This window comes from Cetorhinus maximus, chromosome 1 (genome assembly GCF_964194155.1).
Source record: "Cetorhinus maximus chromosome 1, sCetMax3.hap1.1, whole genome shotgun sequence".
In the NCBI taxonomy this organism is placed as follows: domain Eukaryota; kingdom Metazoa; phylum Chordata; class Chondrichthyes; order Lamniformes; family Cetorhinidae; genus Cetorhinus; species Cetorhinus maximus.
In genome coordinates this window covers 124,552,344-124,571,888 of record NC_135879.1, presented here as the reverse complement: position 1 = coordinate 124,571,888, position 19,545 = coordinate 124,552,344, and positions in this window count along the sequence as shown.

Here is a 19,545-nt window from a genome sequence, read left to right as displayed (position 1 = left end):
AGTGCCTAATCGGAAGAGTACCCTTATTACCCTTATTATCTCCAAAAAGGGCCAAATTGTTTGTGGAGTCTAAGGAATGAAAGAGTAAGGATGTTATCTCTTTGCATTTGTAATGCTGCCTTATGGTGAGTTTTAATTAACAAGTAAACAGAGTAGATTTGAAATTTACATTTGGGGGTCAAGTGTTGAAATTGATGTTAAACTATTGCATTTCAAAAGAGGTTCTAGGGTTTCAAGGAACATTTGTGCCTTACAAGAGATTCATGAGTAAACAGGGGCAGACATTGTAAATTTTATTGATCCAAAATATAGGTAACATAGGAACATAAAAGGTTTTAATATTAAGGGAACCTAAGTTTAAAGGGATCTGTGAAGACTATAGAGAACGAAGAAGGAAGAGAAAAATAGTATTTATGAAAACAGATTTCCAGCTGGAGTGAGTTGCTGCGGGGTTGTCTCACAGGAGGCCAGCTCCTTTGTTTTTAGCTGTGAAAGATTTTTAACTGAAGAAAGCAACTCAGTTTTAGGCCAAGAGAGCATTTGTCCTGTGAAACAGTTTGTTTTGAATCTGCCTTTGGAAAACCAGCGTGTTTTGGTTCTGGGAAGTCATGGATTGTACTTCTGTTTGCAGTGAAGGACAATTTCCTGATTTGAGTAATATTTCCTTGATTTTTTCAGTTAAGAATCTATAAGGGCTGTTGCCTAAAAAATAGTTTAATTCTGTACCTTTGGTAAAGGATTTTTGAAAGATCTTTTTTCTAACTGTACCTTTTATCTTGTGTGTTTAAGGTTTGTCTTTTCTTTTAATAAACATTTTAATTCTTTGAATTTTAAAAGTTATCACTGAAGTCCTGTGCTTTTGTTTTCAGTAAATATCCCTCCACGTTTCTATAGTACAAAAGAAAACAGATTATGATCAGTCGAGACAGATTCCAATCTGAGATCTGGCTTGCTCAGCATTTACATCAGCTGTGGTCATAACATAAGTTTTATTTAAAAAGCTGGTGACCACAAATTAAGTATCCATAGCCAGAGTCATGGTAAATATTCCAATAAGCTACAACAAAAAATGTGTCCAAATCTCAAACATTGAACTGTAGTTTCAATTTACAGTGCGAATACCTTTTATCCAAAACCCATGGGGCCAACTGTGTTTCAGTGTAGGGATATTTTTGGTTTTCAGATGTGATATACCCTACTGTATTGGGTATAGTTAGGAGGAATAAGTAGTGACTTGTGGAAACCTAGCTAATAATGAAGAGTTGGAGAAAAGGTTTTGTGTCCCTCAGTGGCATGTTGAACAGTTTCCGAAGCAAGGGAAAGCTCTCTGGCAGACTGGACTTGGCACTCATACTTCCAACGACTTGCTGATTCCATTTGGTTCAGACATCATTATTTGCCTCAGGGGCAGCATTTTCTTAGTTGAACTTAATTGACGTGATAGGGTTTGGGTCAGAAGCAAAACCCTTACAGCAGCTGGGCACAAGGTAAGGCAACCAATTAGATTTCCCACGGGGCCGGTCAGCAAGGTCCGTGTCAGCTCAAACTACCAATGCAAACAATGTTCAGTTTTTGGATGTGTCTGTTTTTGGATGCATAGCTGAAGGATACTCGACCTGATGCACCAAACAAGAGTTGTGGTTTTTACTAACTTGTCTAATGAATCGGAGTAGAAGATCTTAATTGCTGCTGTTGAACATGAAACAACTGATTATTCTAGGAGAATTCTAATCAGTGTTGAGTATGAGGCATGTGCTAAAAGAGCTCACAGTGATTTACTTCTTACTATGCTGGGAAGTGTTACATCTTTACATTACAAGTAGCAAATTAACATGAAAGCCAAATATGAAAAGATAACTTTGATACCTTTCCTGCTGAATAAAAGTAACAGTAGCAATATATCAGAGTAGAAATTATCAGGCTGAGACAACACTGCACAAGCAGCCCGTGCCTGAACAGAGAGGCCTGATTTCACCCTAAAATTGGGACTCAGGTACTTCCATAGGACAAGATGGCAGTACTTGTGTATGTCTCCACAGCCAGTTCACAAGGAAAATGAATTTCAGGCCAAAGGTAATGACCCTCCGTAAGTTCCAGACTGGGGTTTGCATCAGGCAATGATGGGACCCATCATCGTGACTGTGGAGTCGGGGGAAGCACACTTGATCCTCCTGGCACCACAGAAAGATTTGTTTTTAATTTTGAAATGTTGGTGGCCGCATGGGTCTCTGAAGAATCCTGACCATCAAGCCTGCCCAACTCATCGACAACAAATTTTTCAGAGAGGTCCTACACGAGACTTCTCATTAACACATTGGAGGGACCATGTGGTGTAGGTACACCCACAGCGCTGTTAGGGATGTAGTTGCAGGATTTTGAACCAGCAACAGTGAAGGAACGGCGATATATTTCCAAGTCAGGATGGTGAGTGGCTTAGAGGGGAGTTTCCAGGTGGTGGTGTTCACATATGCCTGCTGCCCTTGTCCTTCTGGATTGTAGCAGTTGTAGATTTGGAAGGTGCTGTCTAAGGAGGCTTGGTGAGTTACTACAGTGCATCTTGTAGATGTTACACACTGCTGCCACTGTGCGTCGGTGGTGGAGGGTGGTGGAAGCAGACTTGGTGAGTTAAAGCAGTGCATCTTATAGATGGTACACACCACTGTTACTATGCATAGGTGGTGGACGGAATGAATGTTTAAAGTGGTGGATGGGGTTCTAATAGATTTTAACATAGAGAAATAGAGAAGTATGAGGTCATACATTTAGGGAGGTCAAACAGTTACAGGGATTACACAATAAATGGGAATATACTAAGAAGGGTAGATGAAGTGAGAGATCTTGGCATACAGGACCCTGAAGGCAGCAGTTCAAGTAGACAAGGTTGTAAAGAAGGCATATGGAATGCTCTCCTTCATTGGCAGAGTTATAGAATATAAAAGTAAGGATATAATGTTGGAATTGTATAAAACACTGTTGAGGCCACAACTGGAGTATTGTGTGCAGTTCTGGTCACCACATTACAGGAAGGACGTAATAGCTCTGGAGAGAGTGCAGAGGAGGTTTACAAGAATGTTGCCAGGGTTAGAAAAGTGTAGCTACGAGGAGAGATTGGATAGGTTGGGGTTATTTTCCTTAGAACAAAGAGGGCTGAGAGGTGACTTGATTGAGGTGAACAAAATTATGAGGGGAATAGATAGAGAGGACAGGATAAAATTGTTTCCCTTGATGGAGAATTCTAGAACCAGGGAACATAGATTCAAGATAAGTGGCAGAAGGTGTAGGGGGGAATATGAGGAAGAACTTATTTACGCAGAGGGTAGTGGGTGTCTGGAATTCGCTGCCCAAGTTGGTGGTAGAGGCAGAAACTCTAAACTCTTTTAAAAAGTACCTGGATCTGCACCTTAAGTGCTGTAAGCTGCAGGGCTATGGGCCGGGTGCAGGAAGGTGGGATTAGAAAGGGCACCTGGGTGTCCTCGGGCTGGCATGGACAAGATGGGCTGAATGGCCCCCTTCTGTGCTGTAACTTCTCTATGGTTCTATGGTTCTAATCCAGCGGGCGGCTTTGCCCTGGATGGTGTTTAGCCTCATGAGCTTCCCTCATCCAGCCAAGTGGAGAGTATTCCATCATACCCCTGACTTGTGCCTAGTAGATGGTGGACAAGCTTTGGGGAGTCAGGAGCTGAGTTACTCACTACAGAATTCCTACCCTCAGAAGTGCTCTTGTAGCCGCAGTATTTATATGGCTGGTCCATTTCAGTTTCTGGTCAATGGTAACCCCCAGGATGTTGATAGTGGAGATTAAGCAATGGTAATGTCATCGAATGTCAAGGGGAGATGGTTGGATTGTCTTATTGTAGGTGCTCATTGCCTGGTACATGTGTAGTGCAAATATTACTTGCCACTTATCAGCGCAAGCCTGAAAGTTGTTCAAGCCTTGTTGCATTCGGGCACGGATTGTTTCAGTTTCTGAATAGTCGCTAGTGATGTTGAGCATTGTGCAATCGTCAGCGAACATCCCCGCTCCTGACCTTATGATGGAAGGAAGGTGGAGCAGCTGAAGATGGTTGGGCCGAGGACACTACCCTGAAGAACTCCTACAGTGATGTCCTGGAGCTGAGATGATTGACCTCCAAAAGCTCCAGCCATCTTCTTTCCTGCTAGGTATGATCCAACCACCGGAGAGCTCCCCCCTAATTCCCATTGACTCCAGTTTTTCTAGGGCTCCTTGATGCCACACTCGGTCAAATGCTGTCTTGATGTCAAGGGCAGTCACTCTCACCTCACCTCTGGTGGTCATTTCTTTTGTCCATGTTTGACCCAAGGCTGCAATGAGTCAGGAGCTGAATGACCCTGTTGGAACCTAAACTGAACATCAGTGAGCAGGTTATTGCCAAGCAAGTGCCGCTTAATAGCACTGTCGACGACGCCTTCCATCACTTTGCTGATGATCAAGAGTAGACTGATGGGGCGGTAATTGGCCATGTTGGATTTGTCCTACTTATTGTGGACAGGACACACCTGGGCAATTTTCCACATTGCCAGGTAGATGCCAGTGCTGTAGCTATACTGGAACAGCTTGGGACAGCTCAGGAGGAGGCCAAGATGGATCATCCACTTGGTGTTGTGCTATTATAATGATATAATAATTTGGGCTTATGTACTGCACAAGGCACCGACCGCTCATAGGAGATTGTGTAAACATATTGTTGGTTAATTTATTAAGATGATGCACGTGAGAACAGTTATACATAGGAATAAAGCTTGAAGATATCAGAGCTGTGTTCTGTGCTCTGCTCAAAGCAAAAGTTACAGTAAGACTGGATCACATGACACATTTTCCTTCTAGTAATGTCATGCTGATACCACTTAAAGACGTATTACAATTTTATTTTAAAGACACTATTCCCCCTTCCAATGAAGTATAACTATTTACAATACATGTTCATGTATAGTTACCTATCATATAAGTGCAAATAACTGAGTGTAATGACTTCATAGCACCTTGGTTCTGAACAAATGCTTCTCACCTCAGCAGGCTGCCACATAATCTCTGTGGGACCCTGGATGCGAACTTGTTGTCCCAACTGTAGACTTGGCAAATCTGTACCTGCATTTTTATTGTGCATGTTGGTCATTTTCTCTTGTAGTTTTAAAAGAAGCTCTCTAGTTTCTGAGAGATTTCCCTTCTTGTGATGTCTTGTTGATATCCCTTAAAGGTGTATTACAACACTTGGGCACTTCTTTCTGAAGATGGTTGCAAATGCTTCAGCCTTGCCTTTTGCACTGATATTCTGGGCTCCCCCATCATTGAGGATGGGGATATTTGTGAAGCCTTGTCCTCCAGTTACTTTTTTCATTGTCCACCGCCATTCAGAACTGGATGTGGCAGGACTGCAGAGGTTAAGTCTGATCCATTGGTATATTTTGTAAAACTCTGCAAGGTTGTTCAATACATGCTTTATACAGTATTGTGAGGGACTCACAAAAAATGTGTTTTACCATTTTTCAATCTTTATCATCAACAAATCATTGCTTTAAATAAGTGGGAAAATAAAATGAACATAATGCATGTATGAGCTGTCACAGAGAAGTCCATGTTATCATCTGCTTTATTGATAGGGTGCATTACCTGCATGTGCTTCCCACCCTACCCCAACCCCCCTCCACACACCCAATATTTTTCTGATGATTTATTTCACTAACTGTATTGTTACAGCCAGATGAAAAGTGGAAGAATGGCTCCCCTCTCTTTCTGACTCTCCATTGACCGTAACAAATGTTTTTAAAAGAATTTGCTTTTCAATTTGCTGAGTGTTTAACTGTTTAAGTGCTGTATGTTGATGTGTAGGATGGTTTCAGGCCGTGTTCAGTGATTTTTCCAGATTCTGCGCAGAGGCGATTTAAAGTCTTGATGGACGATCTCTGTCTTTACCTCTGAAGTCAACAACTGTTTGGTTTACGTTGAAGATGCTGCCTGCAGTGTTTGGCTGGTCAGATACAGGCAGGGCACAAGCTTACAAAATGCCTGGAGAGAGAGAGAGAGAGAGAGAGGGGATACATGAGTTCTCTTCTCACTGTTATCCACTCACTCACTGTCTGATTACCCATTCTAGAAAAGCAGTTTATTTTTAACACAAGTGGTTAGTTTGCCACTACATGGCCTCTATTCACAATCTAGCCAGTCACTAAATATAGGCACAGCAAGCTGGGAAACCCTTATTCCAGGTCCATGTTTACGTGTTAGTTGCTGACTGTAGTGAGTTGCCTGAATGATCCAGAGTGGAAACTTTCATCAACTGGGGTCTGTTGTCCAAAGTGATGAGTTTAACAGATTGGTCCACACCCATCCGGATAAACGGATTATGTCCGGATGTCTGTCAGTCACTCGGGCATGGGCCATCCACTCTCATTTAAGCTGATTGTTCTGGTGATCCACTTCCAGACAACACATCTCTTTTCAGATAGCTTTGAAATTTGCAAGGTAAAGTCATGTAAATGCTTGGCCACTTAAAGAACGGCTTTGCTGTTGTCAGTCTTTTAAAAACTTATCCTTTGGTTTCAGTCCACTCAATAAATAAGCCATTTTTTGATGAAAAGCAACATTGCTGTAACTTCCGAGCGCCAGGGTAGTGTAGCTGGGGGAAGCCCCAAAGATGTGCTGTGGAACCACTCGCCCAATCACCCCACCCCCCGCCTCCCCCCACCCCCCGCCCCAAGAAGTTCCCAGGTAAGGATTGCATGGCAATTGCCCAGGACACGCAAACTTCCGATGGGCAGTTGTCCGGCACTAGGACACCATCCAAAAATGCAATTTAAATCACAAACCTTGGGTGGCTCTCGCTAGATTTCATCAATAGTTACCCAGAAAAAGTTAGAAGAATTAAAACCACTTCTAACTTCTGGCTAACCACTGTACAGACCCACACTGACCCCCCCATCGGACTCCCCCAACCCCCCCGAGCTCCCAGAGACAGACCCCACCCACCCACAAGATAATACCCCACACAGGGAACTCCCCCCCACACTACCTGACTCTACCCACCTCCCTCCCAACAGGGCACTCCAGCCCCATCACGGGACTCTCCACCCCCCAACTACTCCATCCCACGGGTCTCTCCTCCCCCAACGGCAACTCCACACCTCTGTGGAATTCAGCACCGCCCTCCCCCCACCCCACCAACGCCCACTGCCAGGGGACAATCCCACCCACTGAATACCTCTCCCCCTATGGGAACTTCCTCCCCCAAGGCCTGACTCCCAACCTCCCCCCTCAAGGCCTGACTGCCGACATCTCCAGGCCCGGCTCCCCCCATTAAAGGCCTGACTGCTGACCTCCTCAAGCCTACCCCTAGACCCGACCCTACCTGACCCCCTAAACCACATCCCCCCAAACAAACCCCCCACCAAATCCTACCCACTTACCTTATATACTTACCTTCTCTTGATCCCTTATTATCCAGTTTGTATTTATTTATATTTTTAAAAATTTTATTTTATACTTTTAATTTTTTGTCCTTTTTTTCATCCTCTTTCCCCCAACCTCCACCAACACCCCCCCTTCCCCCTAACCCACCCTCCCCCCCAAAGGGCCATCTGTGACATGTTCTTATGTTTTGCTTTCACAGACTGCTGACCCTTGTTTCGTAATAACACCTTCTACTATCTTACCTTAATGCCACTATCAGCATCTTCTTTAATCTTCACCACTACCATTAACACTCCTTTTGTCTTGTGTCCATGATATCTTTGTTATAATCCCCTTAGCTGTCACCTATCCCTGACCTTCTATCTTGTTCCCTCTGCTCCACCCCCTCTTTAACAGTATAAAATCCATCATATTTTTACTTCTCTTTAGCTCTGAGGAGAAGTCATACGGTCTTGAAACGTTAACTCTGTTTCTCTCTCCACAAATGCTGCCAGACCCGCTGAGTTTTTCCAGCATTTCCTGTTTTTATTTCAGATTCTCAGCATCCACAGCATTTTGGTTTTACACTTACCTTCTCCCTGGCTTGTTAAAGACCTTTAAACCTGGCTGGACCTCGAAACTTACCTGCTTTACAGCGCCAATGCCATAAAATACGGGGCATGGCTTACTTACCTGCAACTGAGCCGCCCTCGACGGTAAGCCCCGGGAGTGAGCTGCACTGCACAGATCTCATCCAGCTTGAGTCAGAAGGTCGGGTGAGATAGGAAATTCTGGATTTCAAGGTAAGTACTATCAAGTGGAGTGGCAATCCGACTCAATTGCCACTCCATCAGAAGTTACAGCCCATTGTTTTACAACAGTATGCATTTTTCCTGGTGTATAATTTCTAATGTTTCTGTCTTCCTTCATATTTTTAAATTCTCACTAAGAAGGAGAAGCACTCGTAACACAGTAATGATAGTTAACACACTTTTCATACCAATGGCTTTCCAGGTGCACTTTAGGTGCAAGTGGAATCTGCACTGGGTTTGTAATTTTGATATATTTCTGTCTGTCGATTAAAGGCAGCCACAAACTGTCTTCAAGAAGCTCTGTTTTGGGTAGCACTGTGGATGTCAAACTTGCAGTTCTTATCATTAATCTGCTTTATGCCACAGCAGCTTCCTGAGAATATGCTTTACTCAATGAAGTGGTGCTGATGGATAAGTTCGGACATCAGGGGCCATAGCTCTGTACTGTTCTGCATGCATCATTTTTCAATCTCTGCTGTAAAATACAAAATGTGTCCGGGCTATATTTTCAAACCTCAACAGTTATTCAACTCACCTGATGCAGAGATAGATCATTTTTTTTTTCATAAGTTAAATCTCCCTTAGCTCTTAGATCTGAGGTCCCAAATCAGCACAATGATTTTTTTTTTTGCAGAAAGATTGATGTGACTATTTGCCTTTCTTGTCCTTCAGAAGGCATCTTGTGCTGACAAATTTTCAGAAGCATTTTAGAGGGCAGTCCCTAAGCTGAGGCTATCTCCTTAATGCTTGGAATGTTCAATGGGGCAAGAGAGAAATGCCTCCATCTTTAAGTCTAATTGGCCTAATTCAAAAAAAGAACATGGAGAGATAGCCTGGGACATGCAAGCTATTAGCTCATCATGCTCATAAATATGAATTGTAAGACTCTTGCTTGACTCTTGACTACGAGTCTGACGATCGTCTTTCAGAGCGTGGCATATCCTGAACAAGTGTGATTTATGCTTAGAAGGTTAAGATCTTTTCATGTATGGAGAGTCATTAATATATTTATGGTTTGACATCTTCTTTGACAATAGTTATTGGTTTATTTACCTTACCATTATTCAATCTTTTGAGAGGATTCAGATTGAATTGGTGGTGATCGGTGTGCTAAAAATATTTTGTGTTAAAAATGGAAAATGCTGGAAAAACTCAACAGGTCTGGCAGCATCTGTGGAGAGAGAAACAGAGTTAATGTTTCGAGTCCATATGACACTTCTTCAGATTTTTGTGATTTCTTTTATAATTTTTCTACCCTGCTATGGCTTTCTTTTATGAAACATATAAACATGGCGATATAAACTTTCAAGTGTCTACACAGTGTACATTCTGTAGTGTACAACCCTTTCTGCTGGCCTCTCTGTTGGGGGTTGTAAATAAAGTTAGTTCAATAATGGCTCCTATCTATGAGTCCATATGTCAATCTTTTCACAGTGCAATACGGAACATAAAGATGATGAATAGAATGGGATTAGAATTCTTTTTTGTTTACCTTTCATTTCAGAAATTAAGGACTGAAGAACATAGTGGTATACTTTTGGAACTATTAAAGTTGATGATTGAAGAGGTTTGAGTAATTTGAAAGATTACTTCATGTCCAGGTACACAGTGAGTCAGCATGACATGTATTGAAAAACATGCCACCAATGCATTTTTTGGGGACAATGGGGGAATTCGACCCTAACAAAGAGGACTGGTGTAATTACAATCAAAGGTTACACATTTGGCTGAAAGCAATTAAAATACGAGATGACGATAAAGTCAATGTTTTCCTCACCATGAAAGGTCGAGATGCTTTTGATTTGGAATCAAACCAATGTTGCCCTTGAGACCCCAGTACAATGAAATATGCTGAAACTAATGAGTTTCTGGATTCATTCTATGGCACAACTAAGAATGAAATTGCATTGAGTGTTATGTTCCATCAGAGGAAGCAGTTGCCAAGTGAGATTTTTGCAGATTACTGACCAGAAGAGAGTGTAGCTTCCTTCATTAACAATTTATATTGACTAGCTGAGGAGTGTGAATATGGAGCCCTAAAAGACAAATTAATTTTGGATTGCATTATTATAGGAGTCTTAGAGGAATCTTTATCAGATTTTCTGCAGTTAAGGGAGGATTTAACGCTATCTAAGTCTGTACAGTTAACAAGCCAAAGTGAGAAAGCAAAATTGTGTATTTATTTGAGGTGACATGGAGAATTTGTGGAGAAAAGCAACCGGCACAGTGCAGTTTGTAGGACATAGAAGTAGCAGCACACATACTCTGGGAAAACAGGGAAATAGCGAAGAGGCCACAATAAACACTATTACACCGTGTTCTCGCTGCAGTGAGAAAAGGCTGTACCAGTGCAAAGAATGCCCTGTCAAAAATGCAAAGTGTGTAATTACTAGTTTATATCTGTATGCCACAGCAAAAAGCTCCTCATGCAAACATTTGAGGAGAATCCTTAAGAAGAAAAATTTAAGGAGCAAACATGTAGCATTCAAGAAATTGAAGATGAAAAAGAAAATGAAGTGCCATTGTTGGGAGAAATCACAGGATCTAATGGGATCTATTGAAGTGCAATCTGGTCAATGGACATAAAACAAACTTCAAATTAGACACTGGGGCAGGAGTTTCAGTTCCTACAGATACAGAACAGTGACTTGAGCAAGACTCCCTCTAGCCATCGACCACATGACTCATGGTCCAGGAGGCATTCAACTGAAGGTCAAGGGACAGTTGGCCAGTCAACTTCAGTACAAAGGAAGATAAATCACAGAAACTTTGTATGTGATAGAAACCAAGAGAATTCAAGGTTAAGTTGAAAAACTTGTGCAGACCTACAACTCATCTATAAAGTAGATGAATTGGGAAGCCAGGACAAACCAAAAGAATTCAGGACAGAATTTCCAAAATTATTCAGAGGTCCTGGGAAGACTGAAACAAGGGTGTCAAAACAGGAGCACCAGAGCCTAATAGAGCCATGTAAAAACCTCGAAAACCAAAGATTTCCCATCAACTGCAAGTGAAGGAACCACAGGTTCATTACCTGGAAGGGCAGCTTGCATCAAGCAAGTAAAGGATGGACAAACTTGAACAAGGAAAACAACAAACAACAGCGGACATATTGTCATGCATTCCTGTTGAAAAGCCTGACCAAGAAGACATGGGGGGAATTTTCTCCCCATCATGCGGGCTGGACAGGAGCGGGTGTGGGCGGGCGAGCAGCCGATCGCTGCTCGAGATCGGCTTCACGCTGCCATTTTATGTGAGTGGGCCGATTAAAGCCCACCCAGCGTGACGCACACCCGGAAGTGCTCAGTGCTCCCAGTGCGGGCGGGGGAGGAGGGAAGTCGGGCCTGCACTCTTTTGCATGCATGCGCATGAAAGAGTGCAGAAATCTCCCCGAGACACAGAGCTGCCCCAGGGAGATTAATGTGATTGTGAAAAACTGAAAAAAAGTTTTAAAAAAATTATTCGGATATGTCACCTCATGAGATAGAGTCACATGAGCTGGGACATGTCTATGAATTTTATTTAAAATTTTTATTAAAGTTATAAACCTTTTATTAAACCTCATCCTGCCTGTGGATGAGGCTTCACGTGAAATGCAAAGCTTGCCTGGGCTCTTCGCCTTAAGGTTGGACGGGTAGCCCAGACAATCAGCTGAATTAGTTTTAAATGGCCTTAACAGTTCGGGGAGTGCGCAGCCAACTCCGGTGTGCGCCCGCCAAACTGAAGATCGGAATGATGCGCGGTGACATCAGGGCGCACGCCCAACATCACCGCACTTCATTTCACACGTCGGCAAACGGGGCCCGGCTCCCGCACGTCGACCAGAAGATTCAGGCCATAAATTTCATCAAAGATATGGAGTCCTATAGCTCATTGACTACAAAATTTCTACCAGCACCAAAACAGAGGCTAAATGAAATTTTAAAAGCACAAAAAGCAGATGAAGAATGTGCTAAAATTTGGGAATACTGCATCAAAGGATGGCCAGAATATGTTCCAAATAATCGCATCCTGAAGCAATACTTCAAGCAATGAAGATATTTCAATGTCGTGAATGACTTGCTGATTTTATGATGAGGGATTTGTCATAACTAGAGTCCTCAGACTCAAGATCCTTCAGAGATTACTCCAGGGATACCCAGGCATTACAAATTGTTGTGCAAGAGCGCAAAATTCCATTTGGTGGCCAGGGATCTCAAAATCATTAGCAGGAATTATTTCAAATTGCATCATCTGTGCAAACCATCGCCAGGAGCAAAGAGAGCTAATGATGTAATTTCCATCCAGGTAGTGGGAATGTTACTGAGTGGATCTTTTTGAGCTCAAGGGGAAAACATTTCTCATAGTTGTTAAATATTACTCCAGATGGATTGAGGTTAAACGTCTTCATGGTCCCACCTCGGAAGCTGTCAATAAAATATTAAAAGAAATGTTTGCCACACATAGCATTCTAGATATAGCCATTTTAGACAATGGCCCACAGTTTGCAAACAAATGTTTTCAGCAGTTCACAGAACTTAAGGATTGGTCTACACAACTAGTGCACCTAGATACCCACAAGCTCATGGAAAGGCCGAAAGAGGCGTAAGGACGGTGAAGGCTTTTTTGAAGAAAAATTACAATATCAACTTGGCACTGTTAAACTACCATTCCACACCATTCCAGAATGATTTGGCTCCCTCCAAACTTCTAATGGGAAGATAACTACAGGCTCAACTTTCTGTGCTTACACACACGCTTATGCCATGTCTTAAAGCAACATAAATAGAGAGAATAAGGGAGAAAGAGAATGAGTATCATGCAAATCAAACCAGAAACTACAATCAACACCAGAGTGCAGGATTTACCAGAACCCCAGCAGGAGAATCAGTATGAATTCATGACCAGAACCTTGTCTTATTGAGACTGAAAATGGAGTAGTGAGAAAAACAGAAGTGGACTTGAATCTAGAAGAAGACCATCAATGTAATGGACCAAATATCCATATGATCAGGAAGATAACCTGATCATTTCTGATGAATCACATACTGCTGTGCAGGGTTCAAGAGACAACATGGAAAACTTGCATCGGAAACAACCTCTGAGAGAACTGTGAACAAGGTCGGGAAGATTGGTGAAACCACCATAATGTTTATCTCTGTGAACCACCGATGAAGACAGAGGGCAGAATCATCCCACACTAAGTGCGGAAGCAGGCGGGTAAAACGATGTTAAACCTGTCAGCCAAAATTTTCACACCGTAACGTCCCAAACCCGCAGCATTAATTATGCATTCCCAGGAAACACGCCATTTCCATGGCAGGCAGGCTCTCATTCGCCCGCCACACCATCACCTCGCCGCTTCATCACGCTGGGCGCCATATGTAAAGTGCACCCACATGCACACCTCTCAGTGCTTCCAGCCCACAAGTGCTGCAAAAAAGACAAGGTCCTGAAAGGCAAAAAGGCTTCAGACACCAGGTTCAATGATGTGCTCCTCGAGCATCTTTTGGACGCAGTGGAGGCTCGCCGTGATGTCCTCTATCCTCCAATCTAGCCACAGAATGGGCAGCAACCTCACTAATCTGGCTTGGGAGGTAGTTACAGCTGTGGTCAGCATCAATGCCTTGCAAAGGAGGACAGCCACCGAGTGCCACAAGAGGCTGAATGATCTCCTCCGTTCTGCCAGGGTAATTCACACTTTTCATCGCTCTCAACTCACACACTCACAAACCCATAATGCATCCATAGGGTCCTCACTCACTGCCAGATCAAGGGACATCACCATTCACTCTCTCACACTCATCGTCATAGTCCTCATCCTGTCCATGGGACCACTCACTGCCCACACAGGCCCGGCATATTTCTCATCTGGCCTGGCAGGCATCTTGCTTATACTCTCTCCATCTCTATATATGCAGAACAAGCTGGCACACAACAAAAGGGAGAGGTCACTTACCAATGGGGGAATGCCAGATATCCAGGTTTTCATGGACTTTGAAAACAGCCATCCAGCTGGCCAGTGACAATCTGAACCATTCCTGTTCTGATGGTGAGGTCGGCACTGCTCTACCAAGTGAGGATCCAGCAGTGCAACATCCATCAGACAACCATGCTGTGAGTGATGTTTCCTGTTTCACAGGCTACTGCCTTGCACTAATTATCTCCTCTTGCTTTCACAGGCACATCTGCCAAACAACCAATGGAGTCCATGACCCAGGACCTCCAATCAAGCCTCAAAGAAACCTCTGAAGAGGAATCTGGTGGCACCCTCCTTGAAGTCCCGTCACAGCGCTCACTCACACCCTCCACCACTGCAGAGACACACATCTTGGTGGGACCTAGCTTTAGAGTAGCCTTGGGATCATAATCTGTTGAGCACATCGCACTTTCTGATCCACAGCAGATGGTGGCAGGGAATTCCCAGGTGTCCAGCACTAAGGGGACTGCTGGAGGGCAGAAATTTGCTGAGTCCAAGTCAGATGACGAGCCTCTGGACTCGGTCATGTCACAGCTGCTGGAGCTGCAAAGGCAAGCTAGGGAACAACAGGAAGGGTTGTCTGCTGCACTCCTCAGTTTGAAAGGCATGATGGAAAAGTCTGTCCACCTTCAGGCTGAGGTGATAGCGCTGGCATGCCAATGCACCAAGATCAACACCGATAGAATGGCTGCTGTCATGGAGACTTTGGCCCAGGACATCGCTCCTGCACTGCTGCGCGGGCTGAAATCTGTCGCTGATACCATAGTTGGCCTCCAACAGTGTGTACATAAGAAGGATGCGGTGCAGTTCGATCTCACTCCAACTACCATTTCTCCTCAAGGAGTCAACCAGGGGCCCTCAGGCATCCATAGGGAAGAGAATCTGCAGGTGCCTCCATCCATCTAGGTGACTCCGGGAGTGTCCGGCCCATCTGAATCCCCTCTTCCTGTGAGCCCAGCAGCTCCAGCTCCACAGCTTGAGGAGGGTGCCACTGCCACACAGCAGATCCCCAGAAGCAGGCTGGGGCCCTCCAGGTCTTGGCTCTCCAGAGGATGCCCTTCAAGGTCATCACAGACAGGGTTTAGCAGTCAGCAGGCTGCCTCCACCTCCGCTGTGAATGTGCGGGGAGCACCAAGGCATAGTGGCAGGGTCAGGAAGGTTAAGAAGATGTAGTTGAACAGCCTGGGCATGGATGGTAATCACTTGTACATAATGTTCACTATTGTAAATAAACCCCCAAGAATGTCTACCTGCCTATGGCTCCTTGTTCTGGTGAGCAGTGTTCATGTCACTCAGATATGAAACCTTCCTGCACAAGTGTTATGACATGTCAGATGATGTGTGCCAGGCAGAACAAATCTACGAGGGAAACTTTGTTGTGCTATCACAACGGTTTTGCAATTTATATCTATTACGGGATGTATGCACTGACTTGAGAAGTAATGAGTCGACCAAGACTTGAGATTTTAAAAATCGAATTAAAATATTTATTAACAAAATAAATGATTTCAAGCACATACATAAGACTACAATTACTTAATACTATAACAACTCCTAAACTTCCTAATTAACTTGACTCCAAGTTACACACCCGCTTTAACGCAACAGTCCAAAGTGGATTTTAGATTTAAAGCAAAACCAGCAAGTTAACAAAGCACCCACTTGACAGTGGAATTCCAAATGTCTTTCTCCAACTTCAGTTACTGGACACAGCTTATACCCAAATGGCTGGAGGCTTATTGAAGGCTGTTTCACACACTCCTGTTAGATCTTACATGGCCCTCTCCTCACATAGCCTTTCCTTCTCCTTTATATATGTTCTTCTCTCTTTAATATGTAAATTTTTTATTCCATATATCTTTGGAACAGTACTTATCCCATAATATAAAACTTTAATGTTGCCAATATTGTCAGTAACCTTTGGGGAAAATAAACTCACTCCTTAGCCTTGCTTATCTGGCTAGTTGTAAACAGACTAACATCCCTTTGAAATCCAAACAACCCCTTCACTTATGTAAAAATGCAAATTCCCTTCACACCCTACATACTTAGACCCCATCCATGTTTACTCATTAGCATTTCAAACACATTTCTACACCTAGCTTCTTTTGACAATTCCAAACTTGTAGTCTACCTGACTCCAAATGTAATTAAATCACACAGACATACCCAACTATACTTGCCCCCATAAACCTACTTTACTATAAATTTACCAAAAATATTATGAAAATTATTATACTTTTGTAACACAAGATAAAAGCAGGTGTCTCAGCCCAGGGCATCTTCCTTATGCTTTGTGCAGCCTTCCGACCAAAGTGATGGTCCGGCCTCACAATCCCTGGACACATTACTGATGCCTGCACCTCGATGGTGCTTGTTATTGCTGCCAAAATGTTATAGGCATCATTTTTGACCAGTGATGTTGTGTTCCTGAAGGGGTCAGATGCTGAAGGCAGGCAAAGGATCAGATGCTTCTAATGTTTCATGGCTGTGTCTCTATGATATGACCCTGATCACAGAGCCAAGTTAGCTGCCCTTGACCAGGCAGGAGTCAGGCATTCTCAGAGGCTATGTGAAGATTGTGTCCTCACTGCAGGTTGTTATCATCCTTCTGCAAGCAAGTGACTATTAGGGCCTCCAATACGTCTCCGTGACAGGAGCATTATCACAGAGGGTATGTGTGCTGCCATAAGCCAGGCTGGAGTCAAACATTCATAGATGCATTGTAAGGATCTTATGGTGTCTCCTCACTGCATGTTGTCATCATCCTTCACAAATCTAGCAGCTATGAGGGCCTCCCCAGCATCTGCATCGTCTGGTCAGTACGACGGCCTCATCGCTGTCATTGTCGCCTTCAAGGACCTCCTTATCCTCATCACCATTGACGTCATCCTCCTTGGAGGAGACCTCCAGCTTCTTCATCTCCTCCTCAGTCAGGTCCTCTCCCTGTTGCAGTGCCAGCTTGTGAAGGGCACAGCAGATGATAATGATGTGTGACGCCCTCAGAGGACTATATTGTAGGGCTCCACCAGACCGGTCCAGGCACCGGAACCTCATTTTCAGTATCCCAATAGTGCGAGTTGCAGCATGAGCCTCATTATACCATCGGTCTGCTGCAGTCTGAGGCCACCGCACGGGTGTCATCAGCCACATCCTCTGCGAGTAGCCCTTGTCCCGGAGGAGCCATCCCTGCAGCTCCTGTGGGCCCTGGAAGACTGCAGGCATCTCTGGCCGACTGAGAATGTAGGAGTCGTGCACAGTCCCTGGAAACTGTACGCAGGCCTGCGGGTTGTGTTTGTGGTGGTTGCACACCAACTGCACATTCAGCAAATGGAATCCCTTGTGGTTGACATAGTTGACTGCTTGTTTTGATGGAGATCTGAGCACCATATGAGTGCAGTCGATGACACCTTGCACCTGTGGGAAACCCGAGATCTGAACAAATCCAATCGCTCTTGCATCCTGGCTGTCCTGGTCCTGGGTGAAATGCACAAATTTGTGTGCCCTCATGAAGATGGCATCTGTAACCTCATGGATGCATTTGTGGGTGAAGCTTGTGATATTGCACAGAGGTCACATATGGAACCCTGAAAGGAGCCATTGGCATTGAAATTGAGCACTGCTGTCACTTTCACAGCCACTGGCAGTGGATGCCCTCTGTTTCCCTGTGATGCCAAATCCTGCAGCAGGTGGCAGATGTGACTGACCAGTTCCCTAGACATGCGCAGTCTTCAGCGACACTGGTTCTCGGTCATCTGCAGGAAAGAAAGGTGGCACCTATGGACACTCGATCTAGCTAGGCGCTGACCAGTGACAGCTTGCTGTGGCTCTTCGGTGGCCACCTCTTCTTCCAGAGGCTGCTGCTCCTCCCTCTGTGCAGCCAAGTACCTCTGTTGCTCTCTTCTCTGCCGTCTCTGCTCTCTGTATGTCACAAGGCATACAGCTAGTTCACCAGGTTCCATGATCCTGATGTACTCCTCCTGCAGGATGAAAGGGAGAGATGTATGGGTTAGCATGGATGTACTAAGAATCTTTCTAGGTTAAAATTGAAGGCCCCTTAATGCATCCCGGAGAATGCTGGCCACCACTTGGATGGCCAGAGATTAGTGCGTTGCATGGCTGCCCGAAACTCCATCTGACTGATTGGCAGCAGCTTTGCCCATTGGACTGCATGCTGTGCTCTCAGCTCAGGCACAGGCATTCTCCTAACCCACACTGCAAGGCTGCACTGTTAGCTTGAACCATGGGGGAGACTGGTCCAAACTGGGATGGTGATGTTGCAAGGGACTGTGAGCACCTCCACCAGTGACTGCTCCACTGTCCAACTGTTCTGCAGTCCACAAAAACGCTCATTAGCTTGCAGTCTGTGCCCCAGGGGTGAAAAACTCTGGAGCACTCGGTGGGCAGATAAGCTAGAGGTCCGACTCCACTGTTTTTGAGCCTGAACTATCTCAGCCGCAGAGGAATGGTCACATTATACAAGGTTTCCCTAATGCATGGCTACTTCCCTTGCACAACCCCCTCCAGCCCACACATGTTTGTGCCCTACCTTCAAACACAGAGCAACTCTTGCCTCCAACCAAAATCGCCTTAACAGCAGGGCAGCTTCCCCCCCAACACGCAACACACCTCAACCTTGAAGTCCAATGGTCATCTCACGAGCGCTCCGCAACATTATTGTGCACTCACCTCTGAGTTCCCCTCAAAGTGCAGCCTGCCGAGTGCATGCCTTTTATATGCTGTTGCGAAACACGTCAGCATGCAATCACGCTGACGTCGGTGGAGGATCCAACAGGGGAGGAGATGAATCCGGCGGGCTAGCCTTATAATGATATGCAGGTGTATCACAATGAGGTCCCCAACATCCGATGGCGGGGAATGTGACCTGCCATCAGCGGGCTGAGCAGATGATCACAAACTGATTTCACGACATCGTGAAACTGATTTTTGGCTTTCTCTGCTCACACCACCAAACACGCCCGATGCCAGTGGGTATGGACGATTCAGCCCAGAGACTTCAGGGGGCGATGTAGGATAATGTAAATAAATAGGAACAGAGACCTAGGAGGAGATGTCGTATAAAGGATTAATGTTAAATATATAAATAAGCAGTCCGCACTATCAGTGATATAAGATCACATGACAATGGAGTGTGCTGAGAGATAGTGCTATGTGAAGCCTCGTGCTAAGCCCTGTACTGTACATAATGAGTAGAATGTTCAATAAAAGGTAAAGTTTACCAAAAGCCCTGTCTCTAGCAGTCTCTATCAATCCTGACCAAGTTCAACCTCACCTAAGATCTACAGTGATCTGATGTGGAAGCTACAATGAGGCCACAGCCATGGAAATGGCAGAAAGAAAACATTGCA